Genomic DNA, 25,365 nt, shown 5'->3' with positions numbered 1-25,365 from the left:
TAGTTTGGGTTGTTATTTATGCATGCCATAACATTTGTATTATTATTTTTCCACTGTGTCTGAAATGGAATATTGGAGAAATAAAAGTTATAGCCTCCCCGTCGGGGAATTGAACCCCGGTCTCCCGCGTGACAGGCGGGGATACTCACCACTATACTAACGAGGATCAGCTGTGTGCTGTGATTTCTGGTCCAGTCCAGAAAAGTGATTTTCAACTAAGAGTTGTTATAATTTCCTTGGGTAATGAAAATGATTGAAATCATTTATACATCAATTTGTTAGTGTACTCTTTCACCATATATCAGATCCATGTCGATTCTTCTGCATCATGAGCTAGGTCAAATGCTTATAGAAATTGCCCCAGCTATCATTTTCTTACTCTACCCATGTCCGATAATCCCTGGACTGAGAGATTCTAGGATTTTACTGTTGATTTGCCAGTGTTTATAGGTATTTCTATGAATTGATTTATGGTTGACCATTTCTGATGCTTGATTGTATATTTAGTAATTCAAGATCCTTTAAAAAGCTCAAATGAATTTAGCAAAACCCATTACCCCTTATCAACTTTTTTCTAATTAGAATTTGCTTAGAAATCCTTGAATGGCTAAAAGACTATTATGCTAGAGACCAGTGGTAGCTCTGCATGAGGAATATTAAACTCCAAATCTCTTCTGCTAAATTATACCCAAATTATGTGAATGCTATAAAAATTGATAATTAATTCTATTATTCAGCTACTGTTTCCAACTTAATTAAAATATATATATATATGTATATATTCACTCTTCTTTTAAGGCACCAATAAATATCTATGCATCTTCTGGATATTCTATACCATACAATTATAATACATGGGAATCCAGAATATAAAGTCCAATAAATGCTGGATTTGCCATGTTGTACATGTTCTAAGCAATATCTTTTAGATTATAGTTGATATAGGGCCTGATTCAGAGCCGCTTGCTGCTAGTGAGTGCTTGCTCAGAATAACGGCGGTTTTTATGTTTTGTATTTGTTTTTTTCTTTCATCAGGCCGCTTGCTAAGCTGTCAGTGACTACCCACAGCTTTTGCGAGTGGCCTGGAGCCCATCGCGATTATCGTGACCATCAGGCTTGCGAGGAGACCCTGTGGAAGGGTCTGAGCTCTCACAAGCCCGAGTAAACTTCCTGCTCTAATAGAACAGGAAGTCCACTACTGACATCACTAGTGATGTCAGTAGGGCCACCCACAAACACCAGGCGTTCCTAAGGGAATGCCTGCATTTGTGCAGCCACTGCCCCCTCCCCACATACAAAACGCGGTGAGTTATCAATCAACATTGACAGCCACTCCGTCTTGTAGCTAGACCCATATCGATGGAGCAGCCGTCGCTGGACGGATCTTGCGCATGCACACGCCGGAGGCGGCGCATGGGTAGTGGGGGACCGTTGAACCACTTACGAGTGTTGTGCGCTTGCGAGTGTGTCTGAATCAGGCCCATAGTCCTTAGGAAAATTTTTGGGTGCTTGCCAAAGACATGTAAATGAAGTGCTTGTTAAAAAATAAAATCCATTCTACTAACCATTGCAAAATGGAATTTGGGTCTTGAGGACCCACCTCATGGAGTTGGGCTTAGACAGCACAAGAAAATTGCTTGAGAAGTTACTTGACCTATACTGTTCTTGAGAATGGGGCCCAGCAATGTGGTCTTTCAATGCTAGAAATGTCAAAATAATTCTGAATGTTGTAGTTTGATGTCCCAGAAAATGTGTACAGTTTTCATTCCAAAAAGTGGCATACACCAATATGCCAACCTCCTTGCCTATATTTTATTTCTACATATAAAAATGTAAGTATGTATAAACCTTCCCAAAATACCAAACCATTCTGATTTATTCCATAGCCACCTAACGCCAACAAATGGTAATAGAAGTATATCATTACAGTTGGTACATTTTGTTTTCTCTATCTGCTATTCCATTTGTATGGATCTATGAGGGTTTCCTTTAAGTACACATCTCAATATATTATAGTTTGGGTTGTTATTTATGCATGCCATAACATTTGTATTATTATTTTTCCACTGTGTCTGAAATGGAATATTGGAGAAATAAAAGTTATAGCCTCCCCGTCGGGAAATTGAACCCCTGTCTCCCGTGTGACAGGAGGGGATACTCACCACTATACTAACGAGGATCAGCTGTGTGCTGTGATTTCTGGTCCAGTCCAGAAAAGTGATTTTCAACTAAGAGTTGTTATAATTTCCTTGGGTAATGAAAATGATTGAAATCATTTATACATCAATTTGTTAGTGTACTCTTTCACCATATATCAGATCCATGTCGATTCTTCTGCATCATGAGCTAGGTCAAATGCTTATAGAAATTGCCCCAGCTATCATTTTCTTACTCTACCCATGTCCGATAATCCCTGGACTGAGAGATTCTAGGATTTTACTGTTGATTTGCCAGTGTTTATAGGTATTTCTATGAATTGATTTATGGTTGACCATTTCTGATGCTTGATTGTATATTTAGTAATTCAAGATCCTTTAAAAAGCTCAAATGAATTTAGCAAAACCCATTACCCCTTATCAACTTTTTTCTAATTAGAATTTGCTTAGAAATCCTTGAATGGCTAAAAGACTATTATGCTAGAGACCAGTGGTAGCTCTGCATGAGGAATATTAAACTCCAAATCTCTTCTGCTAAATTATACCCAAATTATGTGAATGCTATAAAAATTGATAATTAATTCTATTATTCAGCTACTGTTTCCAACTTAATTAAAAAAAATATATATATGTATATATTCACTCTTCTTTTAAGGCAACAATAAATATCTATGCATCTTCTGGATATTCTATACCATACAATTTTAATACATGGGAATCCTGAATATAAAGTCCAATAAATGCTGGATTTGCCATGTTGTACATGTTCTAAGCAATATCTTTTAGATTATAGCTGATATAGGGCCTGATTCAGAGCCGCTTGCTGCTAGTGAGTGCTTGCTCAGAACAAGGGCGGTTTTTTATGTTTTGTATTTGCTTTTTTCTTTCATCAGGCCACTCGCTAAGCTGTGGGTGACCTCCCACAGCTTTTGCGAGTGGCCTGGAGCCCATCGCGATTATCGTGACCATCAGGCTTGCGAGGAGACCCTGTGGAAGGGTCTGAGCTCTCACAAGCCCGAGTAAACTTCCTGCTCTAATAGAACAGGAAGTCCACTACTGACATCACTAGTGATGTCAGTAGGGCCAACCACAAACACCAGGCGTTCCTAAGGGAATGCCTGCATTTGTGCAGCCACCGCCCCCTCCCCACATACAAAACGCGGTGAGTTATCAATCAACATTGACAGCCGCTCCGTCTTGTAGCTAGACCCATATCGATGGAGCAGCCGTCGCTGGACGGATCTTGGGCATGCACACGCCGGAGGCGGCGCATGGGTAGTGGGGGACCGTCGAACCACTTATGAGTGTTGTGCGCTTGCGAGTGTGTCTGAATCAGGCCCATAGTCCTTAGGAAAATTTTTGGGTGCTTGCCAAAGACATGTAAATGAAGTGCTTGTTAAAAAATAAAATCCATTCTACTAACCATTGCAAAATGGAATTTGGGTCTTGAGGACCCACCTCATGGAGTTGGGCTTAGACAGCACAAGAAAATTGCTTGAGAAGTTACTTGACCTATACTGTTCTTGAGAATGGGGCCCAGCAATGTGGTCTTTCAATGTTAGAAATGTCAAAATAATTCTGAATGTTGTAGTTTGATGTCCTAGAAAATGTGTGCAGTTTTCATTCCAAAAAGTGGCATACACCAATATGCCAACCTCCTTGCCTATATTTTATTTCTACATATACAAATGTAAGTATGTATAAACCTTCCCAAAATACCAAACCATTCTGATTTATTCCATAGCCACCTAACGCCAACAAATGGTAATAGAAGTATATCATTACAGTTGGTACATTTTGTTTTCTCTATCTGCTATTCCATTTGTATGGATCTATGAGGGTTTCCTTTAAGTACACATCTCAATATATTATAGTTTGGGTTGTTATTTATGCATGCCATAACATTTGTATTATTATTTTTCCACTGTGTCTGAAATGGAATATTGGAGAAATAAAAGTTATAGCCTCCCCGTCGGGGAATTCAACCCCGGTCTCCCGCGTGACAGGCGGGGACACTCACCACTATACTAACGAGGATCAGCTGTGTGCTGTGATTTCTGGTCCAGTCTTGAAAGTGATTTTCAACTAAGAGTTGTTATAATTTCCTTGGTTAATGAAAATGATTGAAATCATTTATACATCACATTGTTAGTGTACTCTTTCACCATATATCAGATCCATGTCGATTCTTCTGCATCATGAGCTAGGTCAAATGCTTATAGAAATTGCCCCAGCTATCATTTTCTTACTCTACCCATGTCCGATAATCCCTGGACTGAGAGATTCTAGGATTTTACTGTTGATTTGCCAGTGTTTATAGGTATTTCTATGAATTGATTTATGGTTGACCATTTCTGATGCTTGATTGTATATTTAGTAATTCAAGATCCTTTAAAAAGCTCAAATGAATTTAGCAAAACCCATTACCCCTTATCAACTTTTTTCTAATTAGAATTTGCTTAGAAATCCTTGAATGGCTAAAAGACTATTATGCTAGAGACCAGTGGTAGCTCTGCATGAGGAATATTAAACTCCAAATCTCTTCTGCTAAATTATACCCAAATTATGTGAATGCTATAAAAATTGATAATTAATTCTATTATTCAGCTACTGTTTCCAACTTAATTAAAAAAAAATATATATATGTATATATTCACTCTTCTTTTAAGGCACCAATAAATATCTATGCATCTTCTGGATATTCTATACCATACAATTTTAATACATGGGAATCCTGAATATAAAGTCCAATGAATGCTGGATTTGCCATGTTGTACATGTTCTAAGCAATATCTTTTAGATTATAGCTGATATAGGGCCTGATTCAGAGCCGCTTGCTGCTAGTGAGTGCTTGCTCAGAACAAGGGCGGTTTTTTATGTTTTGTATTTGCTTTTTTCTTTCATCAGGCCACTCGCTAAGCTGTGGGTGACCTCCCACAGCTTTTGCGAGTGGCCTGGAGCCCATCGCGATTATCGTGACCATCAGGCTTGCGAGGAGACCCTGTGGAAGGGTCTGAGCTCTCACAAGCCCGAGTAAACTTCCTGCTCTAATAGAACAGGAAGTCCACTACTGACATCACTAGTGATGTCAGTAGGGCCAACCACAAACACCAGGCGTTCCTAAGGGAATGCCTGCATTTGTGCAGCCACCGCCCCCTCCCCACATACAAAACGCGGTGAGTTATCAATCAACATTGACAGCCGCTCCGTCTTGTAGCTAGACCCATATCGATGGAGCAGCCGTCGCTGGACGGATCTTGGGCATGCACACGCCGGAGGCGGCGCATGGGTAGTGGGGGACCGTCGAACCACTTATGAGTGTTGTGCGCTTGCGAGTGTGTCTGAATCAGGCCCATAGTCCTTAGGAAAATTTTTGGGTGCTTGCCAAAGACATGTAAATGAAGTGCTTGTTAAAAAATAAAATCCATTCTACTAACCATTGCAAAATGGAATTTGGGTCTTGAGGACCCACCTCATGGAGTTGGGCTTAGACAGCACAAGAAAATTGCTTGAGAAGTTACTTGACCTATACTGTTCTTGAGAATGGGGCCCAGCAATGTGGTCTTTCAATGCTAGAAATGTCAAAATAATTCTGAATGTTGTAGTTTGATGTCCTAGAAAATGTGTGCAGTTTTCATTCCAAAAAGTGGCATACACCAATATGCCAACCTCCTTGCCTATATTTTATTTCTACATATAAAAATGTAAGTATGTATAAACCTTCCCAAAATACCAAACCATTCTGATTTATTCCATAGCCACCTAACGCCAACAAATGGTAATAGAAGTATATCATTACAGTTGGTACATTTTGTTTTCTCTATCTGCTATTCCATTTGTATGGATCTATGAGGGTTTCCTTTAAGTACACATCTCAATATATTATAGTTTGGGTTGTTATTTATGCATGCCATAACATTTGTATTATTATTTTTCCACTGTGTCTGAAATGGAATATTGGAGAAATAAAAGTTATAGCCTCCCCGTCGGGGAATTCAACCCCGGTCTCCCGCGTGACAGGCGGGGACACTCACCACTATACTAACGAGGATCAGCTGTGTGCTGTGATTTCTGGTCCAGTCTTGAAAGTGATTTTCAACTAAGAGTTGTTATAATTTCCTTGGGTAATGAAAATGATTGAAATCATTTATACATCAAATTGTTAGTGTACTCTTTCACCATATATCAGATCCATGTCGATTCTTCTGCATCATGAGCTAGGTCAAATGCTTATAGAAATTGCCCCAGCTATCATTTTCTTACTCTACCCATGTCCGATAATCCCTGGACTGAGATGTTCTAGGATTTTACTGATGATTTGCCAGTGTTTATAGGTATTTCTATGAATTGATTTATGGTTGACCATTTCTGATGCTTGATTGTATATTTAGTAATTCAAGATCCTTTAAAAAGCTCAAATGAATTTAGCAAAACCCATTACCCCTTATCAACTTTTTTCTAATTAGAATTTGCTTAGAAATCCTTGAATGGCTAAAAGACTATTATGCTAGAGACCAATGGTAGCTCTGCATGAGGAATATTAAACTCCAAATCTCTTCTGCTAAATTAAGCCCAAATTATGTGAATGCTATAAAAATTGATAATTTATTCTATTATTCAGCTACTGTTTCCAACTTAATTAAAAAAAATATATATATGTATATATTCACTCTTCTTTTAAGGCACCAATAAATATCTATGCATCTTCTGGATATTCTATACCATACAATTTTAATACATGGGAATCCTGAATATAAAGTCCAATAAATGCTGGATTTGCCATGTTGTACATGTTCTAAGCAATATCTTTTAGATTATAGTTGATATAGGGCCTGATTCAGAGCCGCTTGCTGCTAGTGAGTGCTTGCTCAGAATAACGGCGGTTTTTATGTTTTGTATTTGTTTTTTTCTTTCATCAGGCCGCTTGCTAAGCTGTCGGTGACTACCCACAGCTTTTGCGAGTGGCCTGGAGCCCATCGCGATTATCGTGACCATCAGGCTTGCGAGGAGACCCTGTGGAAGGGTCTGAGCTCTCACAAGCCCGAGTAAACTTCCTGCTCTAATAGAACAGGAAGTCCACTACTGACATCACTAGTGATGTCAGTAGGGCCACCCACAAACACCAGGCGTTCCTAAGGGAATGCCTGCATTTGTTCAGCCACCGCCCCCTCCCCACATACAAAACGCGGTGAGTTATCAATCAACATTGACAGCCGCTCCGTCTTGTAGCTAGACCCATATCGATGGAGCAGCCGTCGCTGGACGGATCTTGCGCATGCACACGCCGGAGGCAGCGCATGGGTAGTGGGGGACCGTCGAACCACTTACGAGTGTTGTGCGCTTGCGAGTGTGTCTGAATCAGGCCCATAGTCCTTAGGAAAATTTTTGGGTGCTTGCCAAAGACATGTAAATGAAGTGCTTGTTAAAAAATAAAATCCATTCTACTAACCATTGCAAAATGGAATTTGGGTCTTGAGGACCCACCTCATGGAGTTGGGCTTAGACAGCACAAGAAAATTGCTTGAGAAGTTACTTGACCTATACTGTTCTTGAGAATGGGGCCCAGCAATGTGGTCTTTCAATGCTAGAAATGTCAAAATAATTCTGAATGTTGTAGTTTGATGTCCTAGAAAATGTGTGCAGTTTTCATTCCAAAAAGTGGCATACACCAATATGCCAACCTCCTTGCCTATATTTTATTTCTACATATTAAAATGTAAGTATGTATAAACCTTCCCAAAATACCAAACCATTCTGATATATTCCATAGCCACCTAACGCCAACAAATGGTAATAGAAGTATATCATTACAGTTGGTACATTTTGTTTTCTCTATCTGCTATTCCATTTGTATGGATCTATGAGGGTTTCCTTTAAGTACACATCTCAATATATTATAGTTTGGGTTGTTATTTATGCATGCCATAACATTTGTATTATTATTTTTCCACTGTGTCTGAAATGGAATATTGGAGAAATAAAAGTTATAGCCTCCCCGTCGGGGAATTGAACCCCGGTCTCCCACGTGACAGGCGGGGATACTCACCACTATACTAACGAGGATCAGCTGTGGGCTGTGATTTCTGGTCCAGTCCAGAAAAGTGATTTTCAACTAAGAGTTGTTATAATTTCCTTGGGTAATGAAAATGATTGAAATCATTTATACATCAATTTGTTAGTGTACTCTTTCACCATATATCAGATCCATGTTGATTCTTCTGCATCATGAGCTAGGTCAAATGCTTATAGAAATTGCCCCAGCTATCATTTTCTTACTCTACCCATGTCCGATAATCCCTGGACTGAGATGTTCTAGGATTTTACTGTTGATTTGCCAGTGTTTATAGGTATTTCTATGAATTGATTTATGGTTGACCATTTCTGATGCTTGATTGTATATTTAGTAATTCAAGATCCTTTAAAAAGCTCAAAAGAATTTAGCAAAACCCATTACCCCTTATCAACTTTTTTCTAATTAGAATTTGCTTAGAAATCCTGGAATGGCTAAAAAGACTATTATGCTAGAGACCAATGGTAGCTCTGCATGAGGAATATTAAACTCCAAATCTCTTCTGCTAAATTATGCCCAAATTATGTGAATGCTATAAAAATTGATAATTTATTCTATTATTCAGCTACTGTTTCCAACTTAATTAAAAAAAAAAAAAATATATATATATATATTCACTCTTCTTTAAAGGCACCAATAAATATCTATGCATTTTCTGGATATTCTATACCATACAATTTTAATACATGGGAATCCTGAATATAAAGTCCAATAAATGCTGGATTTGCCATGTTGTACATGTTCTAAGCAATATCTTTTAGATTATAGCTGATATAGGGCCTGATTCAGAGCCGCTTGCTGCTAGTGAGTGCTTGCTCAGAACAAGGGCGGTTTTTTATGTTTTGTATTTGTTTTTTTCTTTCATCAGGCCACTCGCTAAGCTGTGGGTGACCTCCCACAGCTTTTGCGAGTGGCCTGGAGCCCATCGCGATTATCGTGACCATCAGGCTTGCGAGGAGACCCTGTGGAAGGGTCTGAGCTCTCACAAGCCTGAGTAAACTTCCTGCTCTAATAGAACAGGAAGTCCACTACTGACATCACTAGTGATGTCAGTAGGGCCAACCACAAACACCAGGCGTTCCTAAGGGAATGCCTGCATTTGTGCAGCAACCCCCCCTCCCTGCATACAAAACGCAGTGAGTTATCAATCAACATTGACAGCCGCTCCGTCTTGTAGCTAGACCCATATCGATGGAGCAGCCGTCGCTGGACGGATCTTGGGCATGCACACGCCGGAGGCGGCGCATGGGTAGTGGGGGACCGTCGAACCACTTATGAGTGTTGTGCGCTTGCGAGTGTGTCTGAATCAGGCCCATAGTCCTTAGGAAAATTTTTGGGTGCTTGCCAAAGACATGTAAATGAAGTGCTTGTTAAAAAATAAAATCCATTCTACTAACCCTTGCAAAATGGAATTTGGGTCTTGAGGACCCACCTCATGGAGTTGGGCTTAGACAGCACAAGAAAATTGCTTGAGAAGTTACTTGACCTATACTGTTCTTGAGAATGGGGCCCAGCAATGTGGTCTTTCAATGCTAGAAATGTCAAAATAATTCTGAATGTTGTAGTTTGATGTCCTAGAAAATGTGTGCAGTTTTCATTCCAAAAAGTGGCATACACCAATATGCCAACCTCCTTGCCTATATTTTATTTCTACATATAAAAATGTAAGTATGTATAAACCTTCCCAAAATACCAAACCATTCTGATTTATTCCATAGCCACCTAACGCCAACAAATGGTAATAGAAGTATATCATTACAGTTGGTACATTTTGTTTTCTCTATCTGCTATTCCATTTGTATGGATCTATGAGGGTTTCCTTTAAGTACACATCTCAATATATTATAGTTTGGGTTGTTATTTATGCATGCCATAACATTTGTATTATTATTTTTCCACTGTGTCTGAAATGGAATATTGGACAAATAAAAGTTATAGCCTCCCCGTCGGGGAATTGAACCCCGGTCTCCCGCGTGACAGGCGGGGATACTCACCACTATACTAACGAGGATCAGCTGTGCGCTGTGATTTCTGGTCCAGTCCAGAAAAGTGATTTTCAACAAAGAGTTGATATAATTTCCTTGGGTAATGAAAATGATTGAAATCATTTATACATCAATTTGTTAGTGTACTCTTTCACCATATATCAGATCCATGTCGATTCTTCTGCATCATGAGCTAGGTCAAATGCTTATAGAAATTGCCCCAGCTATCATTTTCTTACTCTACCCATGTCCGATAATCCCTGGACTGAGATGTTCTAGGATTTTACTGTTGATTTGCCAGTGTTTATAGGTATTTCTATGAATTGATTTATGGTTGACCATTTCTGATGCTTGATTGTATATTTAGTAATTCAAGATCCTTTAAAAAGCTCAAATGAATTTAGCAAAACCCATTACCCCTTATCAACTTTTTTCTAATTAGAATTTGCTTAGAAATCCTTGAATGGCTAAAAGACTATTATGCTAGAGACCAATGGTAGCTCTGCATGAGGAATATTAAACTCCAAATCTCTTCTGCTAAATTATGCCCAAATTATGTGAATGCTATAACAATTGATAATTTATTCTATTATTCAGCTACTGTTTCCAACTTAATTAAAAAAATATATATATGTATATATTCACTCTTCTTTTAAGGCACCAATAAATATCTATGCGTTTTCTGGATATTCTATACCATACAATTTTAATACATGGGAATCCTGAATATAAAGTCCAATAAATGCTGGATTTGCCATGTTGTACATGTTCTAAGCAATATCTTTTAGATTATAGCTGATATAGGGCCTGATTCAGAGCCGCTTGCTGCTAGTGAGTGCTTGCTCAGAACAAGGGCGGTTTTTTATGTTTTGTATTTGTTTTTTTCTTTCATCAGGCCACTCGCTAAGCTGTGGGTGACCTCCCACAGCTTTTGCGAGTGGCCTGGAGCCCATCGCGATTATCGTGACCATCAGGCTTGCGAGGAGACCCTGTGGAAGGGTCTGAGCTCTCACAAGCCTGAGTAAACTTCCTGCTCTAATAGAACAGGAAGTCCACTACTGACATCACTAGTGATGTCAGTAGGGCCAACCACAAACACCAGGCGTTCCTAAGGGAATGCCTGCATTTGTGCAGCAACCCCCCCCTCCCCGCATACAAAACGCAGTGAGTTATCAATCAACATTGACAGCCGCTCCGTCTTGTAGCTAGACCCATATCGATGGAGCAGCCGTCGCTGGACGGATCTTGGGCATGCACACGCCGGAGGCGGCGCATGGGTAGTGGGGGACCGTCGAACCACTTATGAGTGTTGTGCGCTTGCGAGTGTGTCTGAATCAGGCCCATAGTCCTTAGGAAAATTTTTGGGTGCTTGCCAAAGACATGTAAATGAAGTGCTTGTTAAAAAATAAAATCCATTCTACTAACCCTTGCAAAATGGAATTTGGGTCTTGAGGACCCACCTCATGGAGTTGGGCTTAGACAGCACAAGAAAATTGCTTGAGAAGTTACTTGACCTATACTGTTCTTGAGAATGGGGCCCAGCAATGTGGTCTTTCAATGCTAGAAATGTCAAAATAATTCTGAATGTTGTAGTTTGATGTCCTAGAAAATGTGTGCAGTTTTCATTCCAAAAAGTGGCATACACCAATATGCCAACCTCCTTGCCTATATTTTATTTCTACATATAAAAATGTAAGTATGTATAAACCTTCCCAAAATACCAAACCATTCTGATTTATTCCATAGCCACCTAACGCCAACAAATGGTAATAGAAGTATATCATTACAGTTGGTACATTTTGTTTTCTCTATCTGCTATTCCATTTGTATGGATCTATGAGGGTTTCCTTTAAGTACACATCTCAATATATTATAGTTTGGGTTGTTATTTATGCATGCCATAACATTTGTATTATTATTTTTCCACTGTGTCTGAAATGGAATATTGGACAAATAAAAGTTATAGCCTCCCCGTCGGGGAATTGAACCCCGGTCTCCCGCGTGACAGGCGGGGATACTCACCACTATACTAACGAGGATCAGCTGTGTGCTGTGATTTCTGGTCCAGTCCAGAAAAGTGATTTTCAACAAAGAGTTGATATAATTTCCTTGGGTAATGAAAATGATTGAAATCATTTATACATCAATTTGTTAGTGTACTCTTTCACCATATATCAGATCCATGTCGATTCTTCTGCATCATGAGCTAGGTCAAATGCTTATAGAAATTGCCCCAGCTATCATTTTCTTACTCTACCCATGTCCGATAATCCCTGGACTGAGATGTTCTAGGATTTTACTGTTGATTTGCCAGTGTTTATAGGTATTTCTATGAATTGATTTATGGTTGACCATTTCTGATGCTTGATTGTATATTTAGTAATTCAAGATCCTTTAAAAAGCTCAAATGAATTTAGCAAAACCCATTACCCCTTATCAACTTTTTTCTAATTAGAATTTGCTTAGAAATCCTTGAATGGCTAAAAGACTATTATGCTAGAGACCAATGGTAGCTCTGCATGAGGAATATTAAACTCCAAATCTCTTCTGCTAAATTATGCCCAAATTATGTGAATGCTATAAAAATTGATAATTTATTCTATTATTCAGCTACTGTTTCCAACTTAATTAAAAAAAATATATATATGTATATATTCACTCTTCTTTTAAGGCACCAATAAATATCTATGCATTTTCTGGATATTCTATACCATACAATTTTAATACATGGGAATCCTGAATATAAAGTCCAATAAATGCTGGATTTGCCATGTTGTACATGTTCTAAGCAATATCTTTTAGATTATAGCTGATATAGGGCCTGATTCAGAGCCGCTTGCTGCTAGTGAGTGCTTGCTCAGAATAACGGCGGTTTTTATGTTTTGTATTTGTTTTTTTCTTTCATCAGGCCGCTTGCTAAGCTGTCAGTGACTACCCACAGCTTTTGCGAGTGGCCTGGAGCCCATCGCGATTATCGTGACCATCAGGCTTGCGAGGAGACCCTGTGGAAGGGTCTGAGCTCTCACAAGCCCGAGTAAACTTCCTGCTCTAATAGAACAGGAAGTCCACTACTGACATCACTAGTGATGTCAGTAGGGCCACCCACAAACACCAGGCGTTCCTAAGGGAATGCCTGCATTTGTGCAGCCACCGCCCCCTCCCCACATACAAAACGCATTGAGTTATCAATCAACATTGACAGCCGCTCCGTCTTGTAGCTAGACCCATATCGATGGAGCAGCCGTCGCTGGACGGATCTTGCGCATGCACACGCCGGAGGCGGCGCATGGGTAGTGGGGGACCGTTGAACCACTTACGAGTGTTGTGCGCTTGCGAGTGTGTCTGAATCAGGCCCATAGTCCTTAGGAAAATTTTTGGGTGCTTGCCAAAGACATGTAAATGAAGTGCTTGTTAAAAAATAAAATCCATTCTACTAACCATTGCAAAATGGAATTTGGGTCTTGAGGACCCACCTCATGGAGTTGGGCTTAGACAGCACAAGAAAATTGCTTGAGAAGTTACTTGACCTATACTGTTCTTGAGAATGGGGCCCAGCAATGTGGTCTTTCAATGCTAGAAATGTCAAAATAATTCTGAATGTTGTAGTTTGATGTCCTAGAAAATGTGTACAGTTTTCATTCCAAAAAGTGGCATACACCAATATGCCAACCTCCTTGCCTATATTTTATTTCTACATATAAAAATGTAAGTATGTATAAACCTTCCCAAAATACCAAACCATTTTGATTTATTCCATAGCCACCTAACGCCAACAAATGGTAATAGAAGTATATCATTACAGTTGGTACATTTTGTTTTCTCTATCTGCTATTCCATTTGTATGGATCTATGAGGGTTTCCTTTAAGTACACATCTCAATATATTATAGTTTGGGTTGTTATTTATGCATGCCATAACATTTGTATTATTATTTTTCCACTGTGTCTGAAATGGAATATTGGAGAAATAAAAGTTATAGCCTCCCCGTCGGGAAATTGAACCCCGGTCTCCCGTGTGACAGGAGGGGATACTCACCACTATACTAACGAGGATCAGCTGTGTGCTGTGATTTCTGGTCCAGTCCAGAAAAGTGATTTTCAACTAAGAGTTGTTATAATTTCCTTGGGTAATGAAAATGATTGAAATCATTTATACATCAATTTGTTAGTGTACTCTTTCACCATATATCAGATCCATGTCGATTCTTCTGCATCATGAGCTAGGTCAAATGCTTATAGAAATTGCCCCAGCTATCATTTTCTTACTCTACCCATGTCCGATAATCCCTGGACTGAGAGATTCTAGGATTTTACTGTTGATTTGCCAGTGTTTATAGGTATTTCTATGAATTGATTTATGGTTGACCATTTCTGATGCTTGATTGTATATTTAGTAATTCAAGATCCTTTAAAAAGCTCAAATGAATTTAGCAAAACCCATTACCCCTTATCAACTTTTTTCTAATTAGAATTTGCTTAGAAATCCTTGAATGGCTAAAAGACTATTATGCTAGAGACCAGTGGTAGCTCTGCATGAGGAATATTAAACTCCAAATCTCTTCTGCTAAATTATACCCAAATTATGTGAATGCTATAAAAATTGATAATTAATTCTATTATTCAGCTACTGTTTCCAACTTAATTAAAAAATATATATATATGTATATATTCACTCTTCTTTTAAGGCACCAATAAATATCTATGCATCTTCTGGATATTCTATACCATACAATTTTAATACATGGGAATCCTGAATATAAAGTCCAATAAATGCTGGATTTGCCATGTTGTACATGTTCTAAGCAATATCTTTTAGATTATAGCTGATATAGGGCCTGATTCAGAGCCGCTTGCTGCTAGTGAGTGCTTGCTCAGAATAACGGCGGTTTTTATGTTTTGTATTTGTTTTTTTCTTTCATCAGGCCGCTTGCTAAGCTGTCAGTGACTACCCACAGCTTTTGCGAGTGGCCTGGAGCCCATCGCGATTATCGTGACCATCAGGCTTGCGAGGAGACCCTGTGGAAGGGTCTGAGCTCTCACAAGCCCGAGTAAACTTCCTGCTCTAATAGAACAGGAAGTCCACTACTGACATCACTAGTGATGTCAGTAGGGCCACCCACAAACACCAGGCGTTCCTAAGGGAATGCCTGCATTTGTGCAGCCACCGCCCCCTCCCCACATACAAAACGCGGTGAGTTATCAATCAACATTGACAGCCGCTCCGTCTTGTAGCTAGACCCATATCGATGGAGCAGCCGTCGCTGGACGGATCTTGCGCATGCACACGCCGGAGGCGGCGCATGGGTAGTGGGGGACCGTTGAACCACTTACGAGTGTTGTGCGCTTGCGAGTGTGTCTGAATCAGGCCCATAGTCCTTAGGAAAATTTTTGGGTGCTTGCCAAAGACATGTAAATGAAGTGCTTGTTAAAAAATAAAATCCATTCTACTAACCATTGCAAAATGGAATTTGGGTCTTGAGGACCCACCTCATGGAGTTGGGCTTAGACAGCACAAGAAAATTGCTTGAGAAGTTACTTGACCTATACTGTTCTTGAGAATGGGGCCCAGCAATGTGGTCTTTCAATGCTAGAAATGTCAAAATAATTCTGAATGTTGTAGTTTGATGTCCTAGAAAATGTGTACAGTTTTCATTCCAAAAAGTGGCATACACCAATATGCCAACCTCCTTGCCTATATTTTATTTCTACATATAAAAATGTAAGTATGTATAAACCTTCCCAAAATACCAAACCATTTTGATTTATTCCATAGCCACCTAACGCCAACAAATGGTAATAGAAGTATATCATTACAGTTGGTACATTTTGTTTTCTCTATCTGCTATTCCATTTGTATGGATCTATGAGGGTTTCCTTTAAGTACACATCTCAATATATTATAGTTTGGGTTGTTATTTATGCATGCCATAACATTTGTATTATTATTTTTCCACTGTGTCTGAAATGGAATATTGGAGAAATAAAAGTTATAGCCTCCCCGTCGGGAAATTGAACCCCGGTCTCCCGTGTGACAGGAGGGGATACTCACCACTATACTAACGAGGATCAGCTGTGTGCTGTGATTTCTGGTCCAGTCCAGAAAAGTGATTTTCAACTAAGAGTTGTTATAATTTCCTTGGGTAATGAAAATGATTGAAATCATTTATACATCAATTTGTTAGTGTACTCTTTCACCATATATCAGATCCATGTCGATTCTTCTGCATCATGAGCTAGGTCAAATGCTTATAGAAATTGCCCCAGCTATCATTTTCTTACTCTACCCATGTCCGATAATCCCTGGACTGAGAGATTCTAGGATTTTACTGTTGATTTGCCAGTGTTTATAGGTATTTCTATGAATTGATTTATGGTTGACCATTTCTGATGCTTGATTGTATATTTAGTAATTCAAGATCCTTTAAAAAGCTCAAATGAATTTAGCAAAACCCATTACCCCTTATCAACTTTTTTCTAATTAGAATTTGCTTAGAAATCCTTGAATGGCTAAAAGACTATTATGCTAGAGACCAGTGGTAGCTCTGCATGAGGAATATTAAACTCCAAATCTCTTCTGCTAAATTATACCCAAATTATGTGAATGCTATAAAAATTGATAATTAATTCTATTATTCAGCTACTGTTTCCAACTTAATTAAAAAATATATATATATGTATATATTCACTCTTCTTTTAAGGCACCAATAAATATCTATGCATCTTCTGGATATTCTATACCATACAATTTTAATACATGGGAATCCTGAATATAAAGTCCAATAAATGCTGGATTTGCCATGTTGTACATGTTCTAAGCAATATCTTTTAGATTATAGCTGATATAGGGCCTGATTCAGAGCCGCTTGCTGCTAGTGAGTGCTTGCTCAGAACAAGGGCGGTTTTTTATGTTTTGTATTTGCTTTTTTCTTTCATCAGGCCACTCGCTAAGCTGTGGGTGACCTCCCACAGCTTTTGCGAGTGGCCTGGAGCCCATCGCGATTATCGTGACCATCAGGCTTGCGAGGAGACCCTGTGGAAGGGTCTGAGCTCTCACAAGCCCGAGTAAACTTCCTGCTCTAATAGAACAGGAAGTCCACTACTGACATCACTAGTGATGTCAGTAGGGCCAACCACAAACACCAGGCGTTCCTAAGGGAATGCCTGCATTTGTGCAGCCACCGCCCCCTCCCCACATACAAAACGCGGTGAGTTATCAATCAACATTGACAGCCGCTCCGTCTTGTAGCTAGACCCATATCGATGGAGCAGCCGTCGCTGGACGGATCTTGGGCATGCCCACGCCGGAGGCGGCGCATGGGTAGTGGGGGACCGTCGATCCACTTATGAGTGTTGTGCGCTTGCGAGTGTGTCTGAATCAGGCCCATAGTCCTTAGGAAAATTTTTGGGTGCTTGCCAAAGACATGTAAATGAAGTGCTTGTTAAAAAATAAAATCCATTCTACTAACCATTGCAAAATGGAATTTGGGTCTTGAGGACCCACCTCATGGAGTTGGGCTTAGACAGCACAAGAAAATTGATTGAGAAGTTACTTGACCCATACTGTTCTTGAGAATGGGGCCCAACAATGTGGTCTTTCAATGCTAGAAATGTCAAAATAATTCTGAATGTTGTAGTTTGATGTCCTGGAAAATGTGTGCAGTTTTCATTCCAAAAAGTGGCATACACCAATATGCCAACCTCCTTGCCTATATTTTATTTCTACATATTAAAATGTAAGTATGTATAAACCTTCCCAAAATACCAAACCATTCTGATATATTCCATAGCCACCTAACGCCAACAAATGGTAATAGAAGTATATCATTACAGTTGGTACATTTTGTTTTCTCTATCTGCTATTCCATTTGTATGGATCTATGAGGGTTTCCTTTAAGTACACATCTCAATATATTATAGTTTGGGTTGTTATTTATGCATGCCATAACATTTGTATTATTATTTTTCCACTGTGTCTGAAATGGAATATTGGAGAAATAAAAGTTATAGCCTCCCCGTCGGGGAATTGAACCCCGGTCTCCCACGTGACAGGCGGGGATACTCACCACTATACTAACGAGGATCAGCTGTGGGCTGTGATTTTTGGTCCAGTCCAGAAAAGTGATTTTCAACTAAGAGTTGTTATAATTTCCTTGGGTAATGAAAATGATTGAAATCATTTATACATCAATTTGTTAGTGTACTCTTTCACCATATATCAGATCCATGTTGATTCTTCTGCATCATGAGCTAGGTCAAATGCTTATAGAAATTGCCCCAGCTATCATTTTCTTACTCTACCCATGTCCGATAATCCCTGGACTGAGATGTTCTAGGATTTTACTGTTGATTTGCCAGTGTTTATAGGTATTTCTATGAATTGATTTATGGTTGACCATTTCTGATGCTTGATTGTATATTTAGTAATTCAAGATCCTTTAAAAAGCTCAAATGAATTTAGCAAAACCCATTACCCCTTATCAACTTTTTTCTAATTAGAATTTGCTTAGAAATCCTGGAATGGCTAAAAAGACTATTATGCTAGAGACCAATGGTAGCTCTGCATGAGGAATATTAAACTCCAAATCTCTTCTGCTAAATTATGCCCAAATTATGTGAATGCTATAAAAATTGATAATTTATTCTATTATTCAGCTACTGTTTCCAACTTAATTAAAAAAAAAAAAATATATATATATATATTCACTCTTCTTTAAAGGCACCAATAAATATCTATGCATTTTCTGGATATTCTATACCATACAATTTTAATACATGGGAATCCTGAATATAAAGTCCAATAAATGCTGGATTTGCCATGTTGTACATGTTCTAAGCAATATCTTTTAGATTATAGCTGATATAGGGCCTGATTCAGAGCCGCTTGCTGCTAGTGAGTGCTTGCTCAGAACAAGGGCGGTTTTTTATGTTTTGTATTTGTTTTTTTCTTTCATCAGGCCACTCGCTAAGCTGTGGGTGACCTCCCACAGCTTTTGCGAGTGGCCTGGAGCCCATCGCGATTATCGTGACCATCAGGCTTGCGAGGAGACCCTGTGGAAGGGTCTGAGCTCTCACAAGCCTGAGTAAACTTCCTGCTCTAATAGAACAGGAAGTCCACTACTGACATCACTAGTGATGTCAGTAGGGCCAACCACAAACACCAGGCGTTCCTAAGGGAATGCCTGCATTTGTGCAGCAACCCCCCCCTCCCCGCATACAAAACGCAGTGAGTTATCAATCAACATTGACAGCCGCTCCGTCTTGTAGCTAGACCCATATCGATGGAGCAGCCGTCGCTGGACGGATCTTGGGCATGCACACGCCGGAGGCGGCGCATGGGTAGTGGGGGATCGTCGAACCACTTATGAGTGTTGTGCGCTTGCGATTGTGTCTGAATCAGGCCCATAGTCCTTAGGAAAATTTTTGGGTGCTTGCCAAAGACATGTAAATGAAGTGCTTGTTAAAAAATAAAATCCATTCTACTAACCATTGCAAAATGGAATTTGGGTCTTGAGGACCCACCTCATGGAGTTGGGCTTAGACAGCACAAGAAAATTGCTTGAGAAGTTACTTGACCTATACTGTTCTTGAGAATGGGGCCCAGCAATGTGGTCTTTCAATGCTAGAAATGTCAAAATAATTCTGAATGTTGTAGTTTGATGTCCTAGAAAATGTGTGCAGTTTTCATTCCAAAAAGTGGCATACACCAATATGCCAACCTCCTTGCCTATATTTTATTTCTACATATAAAAATGTAAGTATGTATAAACCTTCCCAAAATACCAAACCATTCTGATTTATTCCATAGCCACCTAACGCCAACAAATGGTAATAGAAGTATATCATTACAGTTGGTACATTTTGTTTTCTCTATCTGCTATTCCATTTGTATGGATCTATGAGGGTTTCCTTTAAGTACACATCTCAATATATTATAGTTTGGGTTGTTATTTATGCATGCCCTAACATTTGTATTATTATTTTTCCACTGTGTCTGAAATGGAATATTGGACAAATAAAAGTTATAGCCTCCCCGTCGGGGAATTGAACCCCGGTCTCCCGCGTGACAGGCGGGGATACTCACCACTATACTAACGAGGATCAGCTGTGTGCTGTGATTTCTGGTCCAGTCCAGAAAAGTGATTTTCAACTAAGAGTTGATATAATTTCCTTGGGTAATGAAAATGATTGAAATCATTTATACATCAATTTTTTAGTGTACTCTTTCACCATATATCAGATCCATGTCGATTCTTCTGCATCATGAGCTAGGTCAAATGCTTATAGAAATTGCCCCAGCTATCATTTTCTTACTCTACCCATGTCCGATAATCCCTGGACTGAGATGTTCTAGGATTTTACTGTTGATTTGCCAGTGTTTATAGGTATTTCTATGAATTGATTTATGGTTGACCATTTCTGATGCTTGATTGTATATTTAGTAATTCAAGATCCTTTAAAAAGCTCAAATGAATTTAGCAAAACCCATTACCCCTTATCAACTTTTTTCTAATTAGAATTTGCTTAGAAATCCTTGAATGGCTAAAAGACTATTATGCTAGAGACCAATGGTAGCTCTGCATGAGGAATATTAAACTCCAAATCTCTTCTGCTAAATTATGCCCAAATTATGTGAATGCTATAAAAATTGATAATTTATTCTATTATTCAGCTACTGTTTCCAACTTAATTAAAAAAAATATATATATGTATATATTCACTCTTCTTTTAAGGCACCAATAAATATCTATGCATTTTCTGGATATTCTATACCATACAATTTTAATACATGGGAATCCTGAATATAAAGTCCAATAAATGCTGGATTTGCCATGTTGTACATGTTCTAAGCAATATCTTTTAGATTATAGCTGATATAGGGCCTGATTCAGAGCCGCTTGCTGCTAGTGAGTGCTTGCTCAGAACAAGGGCGGTTTTTTATATTTTGTATTTGTTTTTTTCTTTCATCAGGCCGCTCGCTAAGCTGTGGGTGACCTCCCACAGCTTTTGCGAGTGGCCTGGAGCCCATCGCGATTATCGTGACCATCAGGCTTGCGAGGAGACCCTGTGGAAGGGTCTGAGCTCTCACAAGCCCGAGTAAACTTCCTGCTCTAATAGAACAGGAAGTCCACTACTGACATCACTAGTGATGTCAGTAGGGCCAACCACAAACACCAGGCGTTCCTAAGGGAATGCCTGCATTTGTGCAGGCACCCCCCCCTCCCCGCATACAAAACGCGGTGAGTTATCAATCAACATTGACAGCCGCTCCGTCTTGTAGCTAGACCCATATCGATGGAGCAGCCATCGCTGGACGGATCTTGGGCATGCACACGCCGGAGGCGGCGCATGGGTAGTGGGGGACCGTCGAACCACTTACGAGTGTTGTGCGCTTGCGAGTGTGTCTGAATCAGGCCCATAGTCCTTAGGAAAACTTTTGGGTGCTTGCCAAAGACATGTAAATGAAGTGCTTGTTAAAAAATAAAATCCATTCTACTAACCATTGCAAAATGGAATTTGGGTCTTGAGGACCCACCTCATGGAGTTGGGCTTAGACAGCACAAGAAAATTGCTTGAGAAGTTACTTGACCTATACTGTTCTTGAGAATGGGGCCCAGCAATGTGGTCTTTCAATGCTAGAAATGTCAAAATAATTCTGAATGTTGTAGTTTGATGTCCTAGAAAATGTGTGCAGTTTTCATTCCAAAAAGTGGCATACACCAATATGCCAACCTCCTTGCCTATATTTTATTTCTACATATAAAAATGTAAGTATGTATAAACCTTCCCAAAATACCAAACCATTCTGATTTATTCCATAGCCACCTAACGCCAACAAATGGTAATAGAAGTATATCATTACAGTTGGTACATTTTGTTTTCTCTATCTGCTATTCCATTTGTATGGATCTATGAGGGTTTCCTTTAAGTACACATCTCAATATATTATAGTTTGGGTTGTTATTTATGCATGCCATAACATTTGTATTATTATTTTTCCACTGTGTCTGAAATGGAATATTGGAGAAATAAAAGTTATAGCCTCCCCGTCGGGGAATTGAACCCCGGTCTCCCGCGTGACAGGCAGGGATACTCACCACTATACTAACGAGGATCAGCTGTGTGCTGTGATTTCTGGTCCAGTCCAGAAAAGTGATTTTCAACTAAGAGTTAATATAATTTCCTTGGGTAATGAAAATGATTGAAATCATTTATACATCAATTTGTTAGTGTACTCTTTCACCATATATCAGATCCATGTCGATTCTTCTGCATCATGAGCTAGGTCAAATGCTTATAGAAATTGCCCCAGCTATCATTTTCTTACTCTACCCATGTCCGATAATCCCTGGACTGAGATGTTCTAGGATTTTACTGTTGATTTGCCAGTGTTTATAGGTATTTCTATGAATTGATTTATGGTTGACCATTTCTGATGCTTGATTGTATATTTAGTAATTCAAGATCCTTTAAAAAGCTCAAATGAATTTAGCAAAACCCATTACCCCTTATCAACTTTTTTCTAATTAGAATTTGCTTAGAAATCCTTGAATGGCTAAAAGACTATTATGCTAGAGACCAATGGTAGCTCTGCATGAGGAATATTAAACTCCAAATCTCTTCTGCTAAATTATGCCCAAATTATGTGAATGCTATAAAAATTGATAATTTATTCTATTATTCAGCTACTGTTTCCAACTTAATTAAAAAAAATATATATATGTATATATTCACTCTTCTTTTAAGGCACCAATAAATATCTATGCATTTTCTGGATATTCTATACCATACAATTTTAATACATGGGAATCCTGAATATAAAGTCCAATAAATGCTGGATTTGCCATGTTGTACATGTTCTAAGCAATATCTTTTAGATTATAGCTGATATAGGGCCTGATTCAGAGCCGCTTGCTGCTAGTGAGTGCTTGCTCAGAACAAGGGCGGTTTTTTATGTTTTGTATTTGTTTTTTTCTTTCATCAGGCCGCTCGCTAAGCTGTGTGTGACCTCCCACAGCTTTTGCGAGTGGCCTGGAGCCCATCGCGATTATCGTGACCATCAGGCTTGCGAGGAGACCCTGTGGAAGGGTCTGAGCTCTCACAAGCCCGAGTAAACTTCCTGCTCTAATAGAACAGGAAGTCCACTACTGACATCACTAGTGATGTCAGTAGGGCCAACCACAAACACCAGGCGTTCCTAAGGGAATGCCTGCATTTGTGCAGCCACCCCCCCCTCCCCGCATACAAAACGCGGTGAATTATCAATCAACATTGACAGCCACTCCGTCTTGTAGCTAGACCCATATCGATGGAGCAGCCGTCGCTGGACGGATCTTGCGCATGCACACGCCGGAGGCGGCGCATGGGTAGTGGGGGACCGTCGAACCACTTACGAGTGTTGTGCGCTTGCGAGTGTGTCTGAATCAGGCCCATAGTCCTTAGGAAAATTTTTGGGTGCTTGCCAAAGTCATGTAAATGAAGTGCTTGTTAAAAAATAAAATCCATTCTACTAACCATTGCAAAATGGAATTTGGGTCTTGAGGACCCACCTCATGGAGTTGGGCTTAGACAGCACAAGAAAATTGCTTGAGAAGTTACATGACCTATACTGTTCTTGAGAATGGGGCCCAGCAATGTGGTCTTTCAATGCTAGAAATGTCAAAATAATTCTGAATGTTGTAGTTTGATGTCCTAGAAAATGTGTGCAGTTTTCATTCCAAAAAGTGGCATACACCAATATGCCAACCTCCTTGCCTATATTTTATTTCTACATATAAAAATGTAAGTATGTATAAACCTTCCCAAAATACCAAACCATTCTGATTTATTCCATAGCCACCTAATGCCAACAAATGGTAATAGAAGTATATCATTACAGTTGGTACATTTTGTTTTCTCTATCTGCTATTCCATTTGTATGGATCTATGAGGGTTTCCTTTAAGTACACATCTCAATATATTATAGTTTGGGTTGTTATTTATGCATGCCATAACATTTGTATTATTATTTTTCCACTGTGTCTGAAATGGAATATTGGAGAAATAAAAGTTATAGCCTCCCCGTCGGGGAATTGAACCCCGGTCTCCCGTGTGACAGGCGGGGATACTCACCACTATACTAACGAGGATCAGCTGTGTGCTGTGATTTCTGGTCCAGTCCAGAAAAGTGATTTTCAACTAAGAGTTGATATAATTTCCTTGGGTAATGAAAATGATTGAAATCATTTATACATCAATTTGTTAGTGTACTCTTTCACCATATATCAGATCCATGTCGATTCTTCTGCATCATGAGCTAGGTCAAATGCTTATAGAAATTGCCCCAGCTATCATTTTCTTACTCTACCCATGTCCGATAATCCCTGGACTGAGATGTTCTAGGATTTTACTGTTGATTTGCCAGTGTTTATAGGTATTTCTATGAATTGATTTATGGTTGACCATTTCTGATGCTTGATTGTATATTTAGTAATTCAAGATCCTTTAAAAAGCTCAAATGAATTTAGCAAAACCCATTACCCCTTATCAACTTTTTTCTAATTAGAATTTGCTTAGAAATCCTTGAATGGCTAAAAGACTATTATGCTAGAGACCAATGGTAGCTCTGCATGAGGAATATTAAACTCCAAATCTCTTCTGCTAAATTATGCCCAAATTATGTGAATGCTATAAAAATTGATAATTTATTCTATTATTCAGCTACTGTTTCCAACTTAATTAAAAAAAATATATATATGTATATATTCACTCTTCTTTTAAGGCACCAATAAATATCTATGCATTTTCTGGATATTCTATACCATACAATTTTAATACATGGGAATCCTGAATATAAAGTCCAATAAATGCTGGATTTGCCATGTTGTACATGTTCTAAGCAATATCTTTTAGATTATAGCTGATATAGGGCCTGATTCAGAGCCGCTTGCTGCTAGTGAGTGCTTGCTCAGAACAAGGGCGGTTTTTTATGTTTTGTATTTGTTTTTTTCTTTCATCAGGCCGCTCGCTAAGCTGTGTGTGACCTCCCACAGCTTTTGCGAGTGGCCTGGAGCCCATCGCGATTATCGTGACCATCAGGCTTGCGAGGAGACCCTGTGGAAGGGTCTGAGCTCTCACAAGCCCGAGTAAACTTCCTGCTCTAATAGAACAGGAAGTCC

General features: G+C 39.2%; 8 non-coding genes across 8 annotated transcripts; all 8 read right to left on the bottom strand.

The window, feature by feature from the left end:
• Positions 1 to 94: 94 nt before the first annotated feature.
• On the bottom strand, positions 95 to 166 carry TRNAD-GUC (transfer RNA aspartic acid (anticodon GUC)). Its single transcript has one exon. It is a non-coding gene; the product is annotated as a tRNA-Asp (tRNA).
• A 7,981-nt stretch (positions 167 to 8,147) lies between these two features.
• On the bottom strand, positions 8,148 to 8,219 carry TRNAD-GUC (transfer RNA aspartic acid (anticodon GUC)). Its single transcript has one exon. It is a non-coding gene; the product is annotated as a tRNA-Asp (tRNA).
• A 1,946-nt stretch (positions 8,220 to 10,165) lies between these two features.
• TRNAD-GUC (transfer RNA aspartic acid (anticodon GUC)) lies at positions 10,166 to 10,237 on the bottom strand. Its single transcript has one exon. It is a non-coding gene; the product is annotated as a tRNA-Asp (tRNA).
• Positions 10,238 to 12,178: 1,941 nt separating this feature from the next.
• Positions 12,179 to 12,250, bottom strand: TRNAD-GUC (transfer RNA aspartic acid (anticodon GUC)). The gene has a single exon. It is a non-coding gene; the product is annotated as a tRNA-Asp (tRNA).
• A 5,968-nt stretch (positions 12,251 to 18,218) lies between these two features.
• On the bottom strand, positions 18,219 to 18,290 carry TRNAD-GUC (transfer RNA aspartic acid (anticodon GUC)). The gene has a single exon. It is a non-coding gene; the product is annotated as a tRNA-Asp (tRNA).
• A 1,946-nt stretch (positions 18,291 to 20,236) lies between these two features.
• Positions 20,237 to 20,308, bottom strand: TRNAD-GUC (transfer RNA aspartic acid (anticodon GUC)). The gene has a single exon. It is a non-coding gene; the product is annotated as a tRNA-Asp (tRNA).
• Positions 20,309 to 22,250: 1,942 nt separating this feature from the next.
• On the bottom strand, positions 22,251 to 22,322 carry TRNAD-GUC (transfer RNA aspartic acid (anticodon GUC)). The gene has a single exon. It is a non-coding gene; the product is annotated as a tRNA-Asp (tRNA).
• Positions 22,323 to 24,264: 1,942 nt separating this feature from the next.
• Positions 24,265 to 24,336, bottom strand: TRNAD-GUC (transfer RNA aspartic acid (anticodon GUC)). Its single transcript has one exon. It is a non-coding gene; the product is annotated as a tRNA-Asp (tRNA).
• Between the last annotated feature and the right edge of the window lie 1,029 nt (positions 24,337 to 25,365).

The sequence above is a fragment of the Taudactylus pleione genome, unplaced genomic scaffold (assembly GCF_031769625.1).
Source record: "Taudactylus pleione unplaced genomic scaffold, aTauple2 ptg000282l, whole genome shotgun sequence".
Taxonomy (NCBI): Eukaryota; Metazoa; Chordata; class Amphibia; order Anura; family Myobatrachidae; genus Taudactylus; species Taudactylus pleione.
The sequence above is the reverse complement of the archived record's forward strand: the minus strand, read 5'-3'. Positions and strand labels throughout refer to the sequence as shown.